The sequence below is a fragment of the Lepidochelys kempii genome, chromosome 18 (genome assembly GCF_965140265.1).
Source record: "Lepidochelys kempii isolate rLepKem1 chromosome 18, rLepKem1.hap2, whole genome shotgun sequence".
Taxonomy (NCBI): domain Eukaryota; kingdom Metazoa; phylum Chordata; order Testudines; family Cheloniidae; genus Lepidochelys; species Lepidochelys kempii.
The window spans coordinates 22,142,414-22,154,431 of NC_133273.1; the positions used below are offsets into that span (position 1 = coordinate 22,142,414).

Consider the following 12,018-nt stretch of genomic DNA (forward strand, 5'->3'; position numbering starts at 1 on the left):
CTAGGCACATTGCCTAGGTCAGTAGTTTGTGTCTAAGTCGTTGCCTTCTCCTCTGGTCTTTATATCAGGTAACCAATGTTATGATATTTCAGAATTGCCCAAGGTTTACTGAGTAGTTTGAAGATAACACTGGCAGTTTGGTAAGGGTATCTGACAGATATATGTCACTATTCAGGAAAACATTGCAATATGTTTCTACTTGAACTATCAAATGACCACTGATAATTGTCACTGCACAAACAGGCCTTCAGCAGATTTCTGTCCTGCCCACTAGGATGACAGACAAATGATCTCAATAGATCCAGTATAATGTAGGATTGGGATATTGAGGTGGTGTTTTTATTTGCTTTTCTCACCATTGTACTTTTGGTTGAGTTGATCTGTTCAGTACACGGACTTCAGCGGAGCCGTTCCACAATGAGTTTGATCTCCTGGCTTGGCTCAGAAGTGCCCACAGTGATTGCAGCGAAGTCTTAAATTTGTATTGGTGATTGACCTCTCGAGGTTCAGTCTGGAAGTGTTGTCCACCATTAGACAGTAGCTGGAGCAAGCCTCTAGAAGGATTCCTGCATTTGGTTTCTGGCTTAGATGCTGACTGGGTCTATTAAGTTGATGAAATAACATAACAACTCGGTACTGCAATTTACCCATCCGTAAAGGGTCATGGGGTGCTCTACTCACCAATGGGGGGTCTTCCTTCTGGCAGTTCTGGTGATTAGCTCCACCTAGTTCAGCACCTCCTTTCTTCTCTTCCATCATTGCCGCTCTCCTCCCGCTCATGGAGATGTAATACAGCCATTTCGTGACTCAGCCCTTCAGCCAGGTCACACTGTGTTTTTCCCTTCCAGGGGAGTCTTTCAAAGACCCTCTGCACCAGGGTTTCTACCCCCTTTCTTTCTCCCTTACCTCAGGGAGAGACACTGCTGGCTTCTTCCCTCGAGAATCCTGGCTTGATAGGAGCCTTGCTTGTTCCCTCACAGATGAGCTTCCTACTAATTAGCACCCTCTACACAGCCTAAATCTCCCCCATTTGCAGCTTAATTGGTTGATTGGGCCCACCTGGCCTAATTCAACTCTCTCAGGGTACACACTGAGAACTTTGTGACTATTAGACCCCTTTCAGATATCTCAAGTTGGGCTCCCAAAACCTGAGGCACCTAAAATCAGTAGTCACTTCTATAAACGTAAGCCTAGAATTCTCGTGGCTCTGCAGTTGTGTGTGAGGCATCTTTAACTGCTGTACAGTGAGGCCCTACAATATACAGCACATAAGGAGACAAATGTAAGCATGTTCTAATGAAAGAAAACCCTTTGATCTTCATAGCTATTCATAGTTTGTTCTCCAGCTTAGATCAATCAAAACTCAAGGATGAGATAGCATGGACCGAGATGGAACAATGCTTGGTAATTTTTATTTTGGTACTGGAATTCGCTTACACCTTTTCAAGGATGTTCCTCCAGCTGCTTTGTCCTTGTCAGCATGATGCCTCTAACATCCCTTACCGCGCTGACAGTCACAAAGTTTTGCTGCGGCCTGACTGATGTGGCTCTTGCTGGGATTTTACCATTTGTGGGTCTTTGAACAGCTTCCTAGCCTCAGCTTTGCAGTCCAGCTCAGCTGTGAGAGCTGGATGCTGTTCTAATGAGAATCAAAAATGAAAGGGCAAGGTGCATCTCCCAAACCCTATAATTGGGTTTAAATCCATGGTTGTTAGTCACCCAGGGCTGAGTCCAGTGCCCCTCGTCCAACTGAGTATCCCTTCCTCAGGCCGCAAAGCTGCTTGAAGCGACAGTCACTAGGTTGTTCCTGAGGGCTCTGCAGGACAGTGATTCACAGAATGCTAGTGGATCTGCACAGATCAACAGGCCTTCATCCTGCCCAGCCTCCACGTAGCCTGTGCTGAGACATTCCAGATCCAAGCCAGCCTCTCCCAATTCTCCTATCCTGTCCCAATCCCCTGAAGGCTCATGCTCAGCCTGTGCTTCTAAGATATCTGGGAATTGAAACTCACCAGCTGACTTTAATCTTTTAGCTCTTAACTCTCATTAAGGAGTTTTCAGAAAGATTTGAGTTTTCGTTAATTGGCCTCTTTTACTGAATAAGTGAATACAATAAAATACTTTTGTTGGCTAAAGGACCTTTCTGACCTTAGCTGTCCACCCTAACTTGAATAAAACCTAAACTCTGAATATCCCTTTATTTTCTTCATCTGCATTAAATCATAGAATCCCAGGGTTGGAAGGGACCTGAGGAGGTCATCTAGTCCAACCCCCTGCTCAAAGCAGGACCAATCCCCAATTTTTGCACCAGATCCCAAATGGCCCCCTCAAGGATTGAACTCACAACCCTGGGTTTAGCAGGCCAATGCGCAAACCACTGAGCTATCCCTCCCCTCCCAATATGCTGGCTTCCTCAGAGACTTTTTTGGTGGGGGAGAAGCTTTCCACTCAGCTCTTTCTCACTCCCTAGGTTAAATCCTAGTAAGGGCTTGCAATTGTTTAGGTTAAAAAAAACCACACAAACAAAATGAAGACCTCCCCCAAGATGGTTCATGATTCATACACTGGGGCACAAAAGGTTAAAATTCTAGCAGGGGATGAGATTGGTAGAGAGTAGATGTTTGATAGAAACTAGTACATTGTGGGAAACTGATTAAATAAATAAGAGGATATATGTATATACACACAGTCTGGGCCAGATCTTCCTCTAAACTCCAGTGATGGTTAAGGGGTGTGAACTGGGATGGAGCATCCTCAGGGAAGGAAACCTAGGTAAAATAAATATTGCTCCAACATCTAATATAACCCCCCCTTTTAAGACAAATACCCTATATAGGTACTTACTGATTTCACCTGCTCAGCTTCCCATTGGGACACCAAATTATGCCCCGGGCCCTGGTAGTTTGCTCTTACAGTGTGTGAGAAATACCAAATATTGCTGTGCTGAGCTGCATTAAATGGGAAGAAACATTACAATAGCAGTGGGGTCTCCCTGCATTTCCCATCACTTCTGCATGGAAGGGCAGCAACCAGCTCTGTCTTTAAGCAGTGAGTAAAGTATCCTGTCTTAAATAATGCCATACATATGTAAGGCCATGCATTTTTCAAATTCTGCTGCTCTCTGCTACACGAGGCTGAGGCAATGGAAGTAGTTATACTTTGCCTGGAAGTACTATATGGTTAGACATTAAGACTATGCGACTCATCTGTACTTTTTTGTCTAGTTCAGTGAACATTACAGATCATTGTCTTGCAGTCTTGTTACATTAGTGCTGCAATAAGCAGAACGGATAAGTAAAGTAAAGCTTTCAAGGCTGGAACACTTCCGTTTTCCACAACAGATCCAAAAAGTAAAGATTTCTATAGTGTTTACTCCCTGAAAGATTCAAATGAAGAGAAATAAGCTTTGGTAATAGAGAAGGTGGATGTGAAAGACTATGGATTGTACCGCAGAGCTGCAAACAAATAATCAAACTCTGCTGGACTACAACAAAACCTCTGTTCCAATCCCACACTGTTTCGTATGGATTGAATGCTGTTTACCCATGTGTCTTTCTTCCTCTATTTCTGTCATGCACACGCACAAACACACGAACACACACCCACCCGAACTTGTGCATATGCACACAGAGACGCTCATACTCAGACATTGGAGTCAGTCCAGATTTAACCACAGCAAGAGAGAAAAATGTGGATCCTATACTTTATGGGATGAATGGTACAGAGAGATAGGACTAAACGAAGTTATTGAATATTAATATTCTCTAGAAATGCTCTGAATGTAGCAGTTGACACTACACCACCCCTAGACGCACCTGTACACCTATGCGATGTCTTTCCTGCTCAGTGTATATTAACAGTAAGGGCCTTGGGGAACAATCTTGGTATTTCCTCGGGGATTAAGAATTGCTACATCTGAGAACATCAGCTCCATCCATCTGGTTGTTAATCCCCGGAGCTGCTCTGCTCCTCAGTCCTATCTTTGTTAATGGGTCTGTGTCCAGTGTGATCGGCCAGCATGCATTTTACTATTATTATTTTAAAGCAGTGCAGGTGTTTGTTGAACATTAGCGATAGCCCTGCCAGTGAACAAGAGCTGCATCTCGAAGACCCTGGGGACCAGATTTTGGCTCCCATTTCAGCCCCTCTGGAACATTTGGTGTCAAAAGGGCCGTAAATTGCCTTAACAAAGTGACCGAGCTTTGTCCTGGCAGGGGGGACCCTGCGTGCCTTAGCATCGACAAAGGCGCTCTATCGTCTCTCCTTCCCTCCAGATGTGTCTGGGGCCAGAGTGTTGCTGCATCCCAAGAACCCTTGGATGGCAAAAAGGCCCCACTGGGGCTGTTACCAGCTGACGTAGTCATTTGGAACGGCATCTGGGCTATTCTACCCTCTCAGGGACAAATCAACCCCCAATAGCTCTGGGAATCAAGGAAGCAAAAAGGTGATGTATAGTTACCTTAGCCCACCTGACTGCCTCAGCCAGATTCAAGTATTGGGGCAATGTATTGAATACATCCTGTAATCCAAAGGTAACTGGTTTCCCCTTTGTTCATAAAAAGTCTTCCTATTCAATGACTGTATTGCAGTAACAGAAAACGCCTGGAGCCCTGACATGTACTAATGCACCCTGGCATTAAATTAGTTTTGAGATAGTTAATTCTGATTAAATACCTAGCATATTAATACTTCTATATATAGCTAACAATACATCATTGTTTCAAAACCCAGAGGACTGGGTGGGAACTTACTTGAGTAGGAATATAACAAGTGAAGAAAGAAGAATATGGCCTGGGTTAAGTGGCTGTACCCAGACCTGTTCATTTGTAGACTTTCATACTTTTGAGGGAGAGTTTTTCTCTGGAAATTATACTTTATTTTCTTTACATTAAGTAGACTCCACTGATACATGAGTAGACACCAGTTCTGCAAACACTGACTTGTGCATTCGGATATGTCCATTGGAGCAGTCCAGTGTTGTTATAGTATTAAAGTTTGTTTATATTGTGGGAGAGCTCAGGGCTCCAGGCCATAGACCAACAGCCCATTGAGCGGGGCACCCATACAAACAGAGAACAAAAAGATGGGCCCTGTCTCAGAGAGTTTGTGAGATTGCTCATATACATAAGTGTTTGCAGGGTCCTGGCCAGAGATTTTAATTTACTTATTTTTATTCTGGTCCAAATCTGTGAGGGGTGCACTGTGAATATAGAATCTGCACTGGTTGCTGAGTGCTGGGCTCATTCCCTTCATACAGTGCCTCTCCGCATTTTCCAAACCAGGCGCCCCCTCCCAGCCTCTGCTTCAGTACCTTCATCAGTAGTAATGAGGTGCGCCTCTTGTCCTCTGAATGTCATTGGTGCCATATACCGTTACCTTAGAGACCCTGCAGATTTGTGTTGGAAGGCTGGACTCCCGGAGGCAGAACAGGTAAAATGCTGCATTCAATATACAGTTTGTTTTTCTTTAGAAACCAACCCCCTTAGGCAAAAATTCTCTCCCTCCCCCACCTTACTGAATAAAGGGAAACCAGAAAACAAGATTTATCTGTGAGCCACTAGCTGCAAAGCAGCTCTTAAGGTAAATTCATGTGGAATAGAAAATATTCTGCTGGTAAGTAGGAAAAAGATAGAAAAGTGAGTGTGTTTAATATACATAAAAGTATATACGTGAATAGAAAGACTAGTCGGGGGTGGTGGATTTAATTGTGCAAGGCTTTTTGGTTTCCCATTGAGGCAAATAAAATCAGGTATGTTTATCTGTGTGCAACCCCAATTTGTTCTGTGTGTGGCACTCCAGGCATGTGTTCACCCAGGCATAGTTTACAATTATGCTTTTCAAAATGTACACCTCCTTTTGGGGGGGCTGTCATAATAATTTTACAATAGAGCATGTAAAGAAAGAAATAATTAAAATTCCATATTGCTGCCAGACACAAAGGTTGTAATGGGGCTTTTAACACAAGGCAGAAATGATTGTCTCTGCAAAACATGGTGTCTTTTGCAAAATGCTGAATATCCTCTTTTCCTACTGGCTAGGCTAAAAGAAAAAGAGGGCATTTTTTTTGTAGTCTGGGCATGTCTGGCGCTCACTGAGTTCTCTGAAGCTTTCTTTTTATTATGATTAGAATAAAGTAATTAAACCTGTAAGTGCTTTCTATGGCATAAGGCAGCATAGCTCTCTGTGCAGTCTGCTTCTCTGAATAGCTGTTTGAAATGTGGTCAGTGTCTTAGTCCTCTTCTTAATGGACAGGTGTCCACATCGCAAATGAACACTGCAGCTGGTACTAATTAGCACCCTTCCTTGAGAGTGGGGAAAGAGGTCAAGGATTGACTGGGTCTAAGCATCATCCTCCACCTCTGTCCAGTCTGTCTGTGTTCATCTCTGAGTTTTATGGGACATCACCCCTCATAGGCACTTTCTCCATCAATTGAGACACTTAGTGTGGGAACCTTGTTTGGTACTGCCTAGAGGGCTTCACTCTCCAGGGCTGTCAGTTGGAATCCAGAACCCCCTCCTCCACCCCGAAACCCAGGTCAGTTCACTAAGACTTTAAAATGAATAGACAAGAACCAAAATAGTCGGCTGCCCCACTGAGAAATGACCCCCATCTTCAAAAAGCGGGTATAGGATAGGGGGTGCTGGATGAGCAATCAGATGGTGCATGCCAGAGGCTTCAAAGGAATTAATTAGAGCTAAAATATGTTTAAAAGAAAACCCTGAGCAGTTGGAAGAGAACTGCCTCTTTGATCTGCTTTGCTAAGACATCATGATCTGCTGCAGATCTGGGAGTTCCAGTAGCAGCAGAGAGGAGTGAGAGAAATGAGGTTAGGAAAAATTTACTGGGAGACAGTAAATTTACCTCAAGAGGTGGCTGGTTTAAATTGTATTAACAGTGCAGGTGGATTTGACAATGATAGCGAGTTACTGATACTTGCAATTCTCTGCTCCGTGGATGCTGTGTGGGGCACCCTGCCTAATCACAACTACACGAATGCAGAGCAAAGGGGCACCACTCCATTGTGCAAGGGGCAAGCGAGACTCGTAGCTCCACATCTTTTTGAAATGCCCTGCCGGTCTCTGCAGTGCGTTTCCCTGAGGACAATCCCCTCTGGCAATGGTGCCATTTCCTCCACTGCATTCACGTATGGTGTGGCTGCACCTTACTGCAGCCAGGTGCCTCGTCCTCCATCGGGTGCGCACAGTACTTTTGAAGCCCAGCCCCGCTGGGTTGCAGTGACTCACGCAAGTAGGCCAGAGTTGGGCCACCACCTCTGAGATGTCAGTGAGGTCTGAGTCGAGCTGCCGTGGGCTGTGAATGTGAGCAGGCCCCATCACACAAATGCTTTGGGCGTTGTAGAGGTGGAACCCACGTTCTACCACTCTCCCGTAAACAAAGCGGTGGCAGGTTGGAGTGACTGATTATTCATCAGTGTGAGCTTCGTCTTCCGAGGGGTGCATCATCATTTCTAAGCCCTTTCACATCTTGCACTGGATAATGTCAGGCAGCCTCTTTCAGACTCAGTGGGAGGAGATGTTACCTGTGGTGAGGAGGGAGGGGAACAAAGCGTATTAAGGGGATCCAAGAGTCCCACTGTAGAATTACAAGAGTCCCTGATCTTTAGCCAGTCCTTCTTTTGGAAGTGAATTCGGCGCAGCTGAATTGTCACAGGCTGTAGAATGTAGCTGCAGGGCCGGTGGAGCTGGGAAGCTGCAGGGTGGGTTTGCTACGATGCCCTTGCCAGAGCAGTTCAGCCTTGACGCTGGGGGCGGGGGGAAGTGTTGACAGATAGGGGGAGAGGTCATAGCACCGAGCCTAGGAGGAGAAGCTTGAAGAGGTAATATTTCCTGGGGTGTGGAGTTTGAATCCTGAAGGTAGGTTGTGGACGGGGGAGGAGGCTGTGCTCGGGGGCGTGGGGCTGAGCTTCCAGCAGGTGGGGACCAATGCAACGGTACACAGTAAAGGGGTAGCAGTCACTGCACGGGGCGGGGTGGGGGGTAGATCTGTGTGGCTGTTGTTTATAAGGTTGCAGCCATTGAACCTTGAACACAAGTGTTTTATCTCTATGTGGGGTTTTGTGGCCTACTTGCAGGAACAAACAGATCCTGTACCTCCCACATCGCTCACGGGGATTAGGTGTGTTCCTTCTGAAAGGGACAAACTGATCTCTGCCCCCCCCCACCCCCCGCAAACAATACCTACTGTTGCAACTGAATGAACAGCTTCACTCACTCCTTGGGGCTGAATAGCCTGGAAAATCTCTGCCACTTCTGTCCCCCACTGCATCTCCAGATGATACCAGTGGAAAGATCCAGATCCTTGTCTGATGTAAATCAGCACAGCTTCATTCACTGCAGTGGGGATATGCCAATTGGCAACCGCTGGGGTCTGGCCCTTCAAGTCCACAGTGTAGCTCACCAAGCAGCAGTGCCTGTCACTCTTTTAATCTCCTTACAAGCATGTTACCCCAGCTTCTTGCATTTGCCTGTGAACAGCCCATCAATACTGCAGCAGTGAGTCCAGCAGACAGAAGAAAAGGAAAGAAAGACAAACTCTCTTAAGTGCTCACCGGGAAGTCTATTGATTTGCAGGTTTATAATGGCTGTACTCTCTGCTGATTGAAACCTCTGTCCAAGGCCTAAAATAGCTTCTTACATGCTCAAGTTAACCAGAAATGAGCTGTGCTTTTATTAACTGGTCAGCCAGCTCATTTTCCTCCCTATTCACCTCCAGGCAGGGAAGAGCACTTTTGTTCTGGTGCTAAGTGTTTGCTTGCTCCCTGGTTTGGCAGGTAGGGCCTGACCCTCCAAACCCGTGCTCACAGGAGTGGTCTTATGGCTAGGTTGGCTTGGCTGGGTCCTAACCCAGGAGTCTAGACCTCAAACAGGCCAGAGCAGACAGGCTGTCCCATCCTTTGGCTACAGACCTTCATCCATTCTCCTCCTCAGTGCAGATTCCTGCCAGCCACGTTCCTCCCCACTGGGGGTCCTCCCTCCTTTTTGTCTTCCTGCTAAACATTGTCAGCACACCAGGCATCCTCAGCTGTTCCCCCTCCCCGCACCCATCTGCTATGACAATGCAAATGGCCATGGACTCCATGGAATTTAACTAGATGAAAGTCAATAAAGACAAGGGAAAGGCACGACACTTAGAAAAGAAAAAATCAACTGCATGACTGGCTAGGCAGTGGTACTGCTGAAAGGGATCTGGGAGTTATGGTGTATCACAAACGAAATGTGAGTCCACAATGTGATGCAGGCACCAAAACGGCTAATTTTCTGGGGTATATTAACAGGAGTGTATATAGAAGACCCAGAAGGTAGTTGTCCCATTTCACTCAGCACAGATGAGAATACTGTGTCCAGTTCAAGGCGCCACATTTTAAGAAAGATATGGAAAATTGGAGAGAGTCCAGAGCAGAGTTTCCAGAATGATAAATAGTTTAGAAAACCTGACCTGAAAAGAAAGGCTACAAAAACTGGGAATGTTTGACCTGGAGAAAAGAAGACTGGTGGGGAACCTGAGAACACTCTTTTGATATGTTATGGGCTGCTAAAAGAGGATGGTGCTCAATTGTTCTCCATGTCCACTGAAGACAGGACAAGCAGCGATCATCTTAATTTGCAGCAAGGGAGATTTAGGTTAGATATGAGGAAAAACTTGCTAACTCTAAGGGTGGTTAAACTCTGAAATAGGCTTCCAAGTGTGGTTGTGGAATCCTCATCACTGGAGGTTTTTAAGAACAGGTTAGATGAACACCTGGATGGTCCAGGTTTACTTGGTCCTGTCTCAGCGCAGGGGACTAGACTAGATACCCTCTTGAGGTCTGCAGTTCTCTGATTCTGTGGTGTGAAGTACAACAGACTACATCAGCAAGGGGACACAGTTACAGTCACCAAGAGTACCAGAGCTTGATGTTTTTGTGCATGTATGATCTCTTAGCTGCAGCTTTGCATTCATGGAGCAGGTTGGGGGGAGGTATTGCTTGGTTGGTGTTTTTTGCATTGCACTACCTACAAGAGAAAAGGAGGTATGTGACATGTACAGGAGACCAGTATGGGCCTGCTCAAAAGTCAGTTGCAATTCGTTCACTTGAACATGCCCTAGATAAGTGGGAAAAAGAGTTACTCCTGAGGGCATTCTGCGCCATAAAAATTCTGCACACAATATTTTACAATTCTGAAAAATTCTGCAAATTTTATTTCTCAAATAAATGTGGAGGCTCCAGCATGGCATTGGGGAGCACAGGCCACTGGCTGCACAGAGGTGGGAGATCACTGTACAGCTCTCCCCCACCAGAACATGGACTCAGCGGTGAGGCTGCACCCAACCCTGACACTGCGCAAGGACCAGACCTGCCCCAGAAACATCCCAGGGCTCTGCCCCTCCATTCCAGGTGCACCAGGTGTGGGTAGGCAGGCTCAGCCACGCAAGACCCAAGTGTGCAGGGGCTTAGTGTGGGGGGATCCAGATGTGGGTTGGGAGGGTTCTGTGTGGGGCAATCTGGGTGTGGGCATCTCAGTGGGGGATCCGTGTTGGGGGGGGATCTGGATGCACACAGGCTTGTTGTGGGATTCTGGATGCAACGGTAATGGGACTCTGCAGGGGGGTCGAGGTGAAGATGGTTGGGGCTCACCAGGAGAGGTGTCTGGGTGTGGGGGTGATAGAGCTCAGCAGGGGGGTCTGGGTATGAGGGGGTCTGGATGCATGGGGGTTGGGAAGATGGGGGAGCAGCTCCCTGTACAGTGATCCCTCCCCCTGCAGCTGAGGAGCGATGGGTGTAGGAAGCAGGGACAGGGGATTTGCAGAGTTTCCTACAGCTGGGGGAGAAATCCCGGGAGGTGGGTCTGACACAGCTCCGGATACTGTGCAGGGGAAGAGGAAGTCCCGTCCTCCCCAGCCCAGCCTGGACTAGCAGCTGAGCCCAGCGCAGGGTAGGAGCCACCGGCTGGGTCTTCCTTAGTCCTGCCTCCTGCCCCACAGTGATTTACCTCTCTGCCGGCTGCACCTGAAACATGCTGCTGGGGATGGTCACATTGCATGACTGCTCTTGTGGCTTCTTTTTGCTTCCCCATCAGAAAGTCATTTTTTCTGCAGAGAAGCAAAGAAATCTGCGGGGGACATAAATTCTGTGCATGCGCAGTGGTGCAGAATTCCCCCAGGAGTAAAGAGTAAGTGCATGTGTGGATGAGAGAGAAGACTAATTAATTAATACACTCGGGTTTTTTGCCTGTTTGAGAAGGCCGCAGTACATGTACTGTATGCCTATTGCCCAGTTGGAGGGGAGCTGGAGATGCTGTTGACAAGTTATCACAGATTTTTTTTTTTTTATTTCTTCAGAAAAAATAATGTCTTTAGTTGCTGCTACTTCGCAGCTGAGCGAAACAAATCCTGTCCTGGTAGTATTTATAAGGAGATCTGAAAGCTGGAAGGTCCCATATATATGAGAGCTACCCAGCTTATTACATGCTCAGGCTCTTCCTAAATGACGTGCGTTTTATGGCAATTCGCTCAGAGCTGGGCTGTTAGGATGACAACTGTGATCTTTCCGCACAAGCCTCTGCCAGATTCAGGTTTGCATGCCAATTAATTATCACAGCAAAGCAGCTGGAGGACCCTCTTTATAACACCAGGGAGAAAGGAGCTTTTTTATGTGTGCGAGGCACAAGAAATGCAATTGGCTTTTTTCTTTCCCCTTGGACGTTTCTCAAAACTTCTTTTTAAGACAGTCCATCACCTCCCCAGTCGATCCACTTTTCCTGGAGATCAAGGAACTTGGAAAGAGCTGGATCTGGAGTCAAGGCAGCATGAAATCAATGCATGTGTGGGCTGAGCAGTTTTTGGCATGTGAAAAGCAGTTGTGTGTTTCTCCAAAAGAGCCCCAACTCTTCCACAGACTGACAGAGGCAGCAGCCCTGGCTTCCTGGTAAAAAGGCTCTTTCTGCTGCCAGCTGAGGGCAATTAGGGTTTTACTGCTATTGGCACTGTGCACAAATGGGATCCAATTACCACTCTGA

At 46.6% G+C, this 12,018-nt stretch overlaps 1 protein-coding gene across 6 annotated transcripts in view; it reads left to right on the forward strand.

Annotated features, from left to right (window-relative positions):
- AJAP1 (adherens junctions associated protein 1) overlaps positions 1-12,018 on the forward strand; it is a 113,399-nt gene that overhangs the window by 51,577 nt on the left and 49,804 nt on the right. The gene's annotated exons all lie outside the window — the stretch shown is intronic.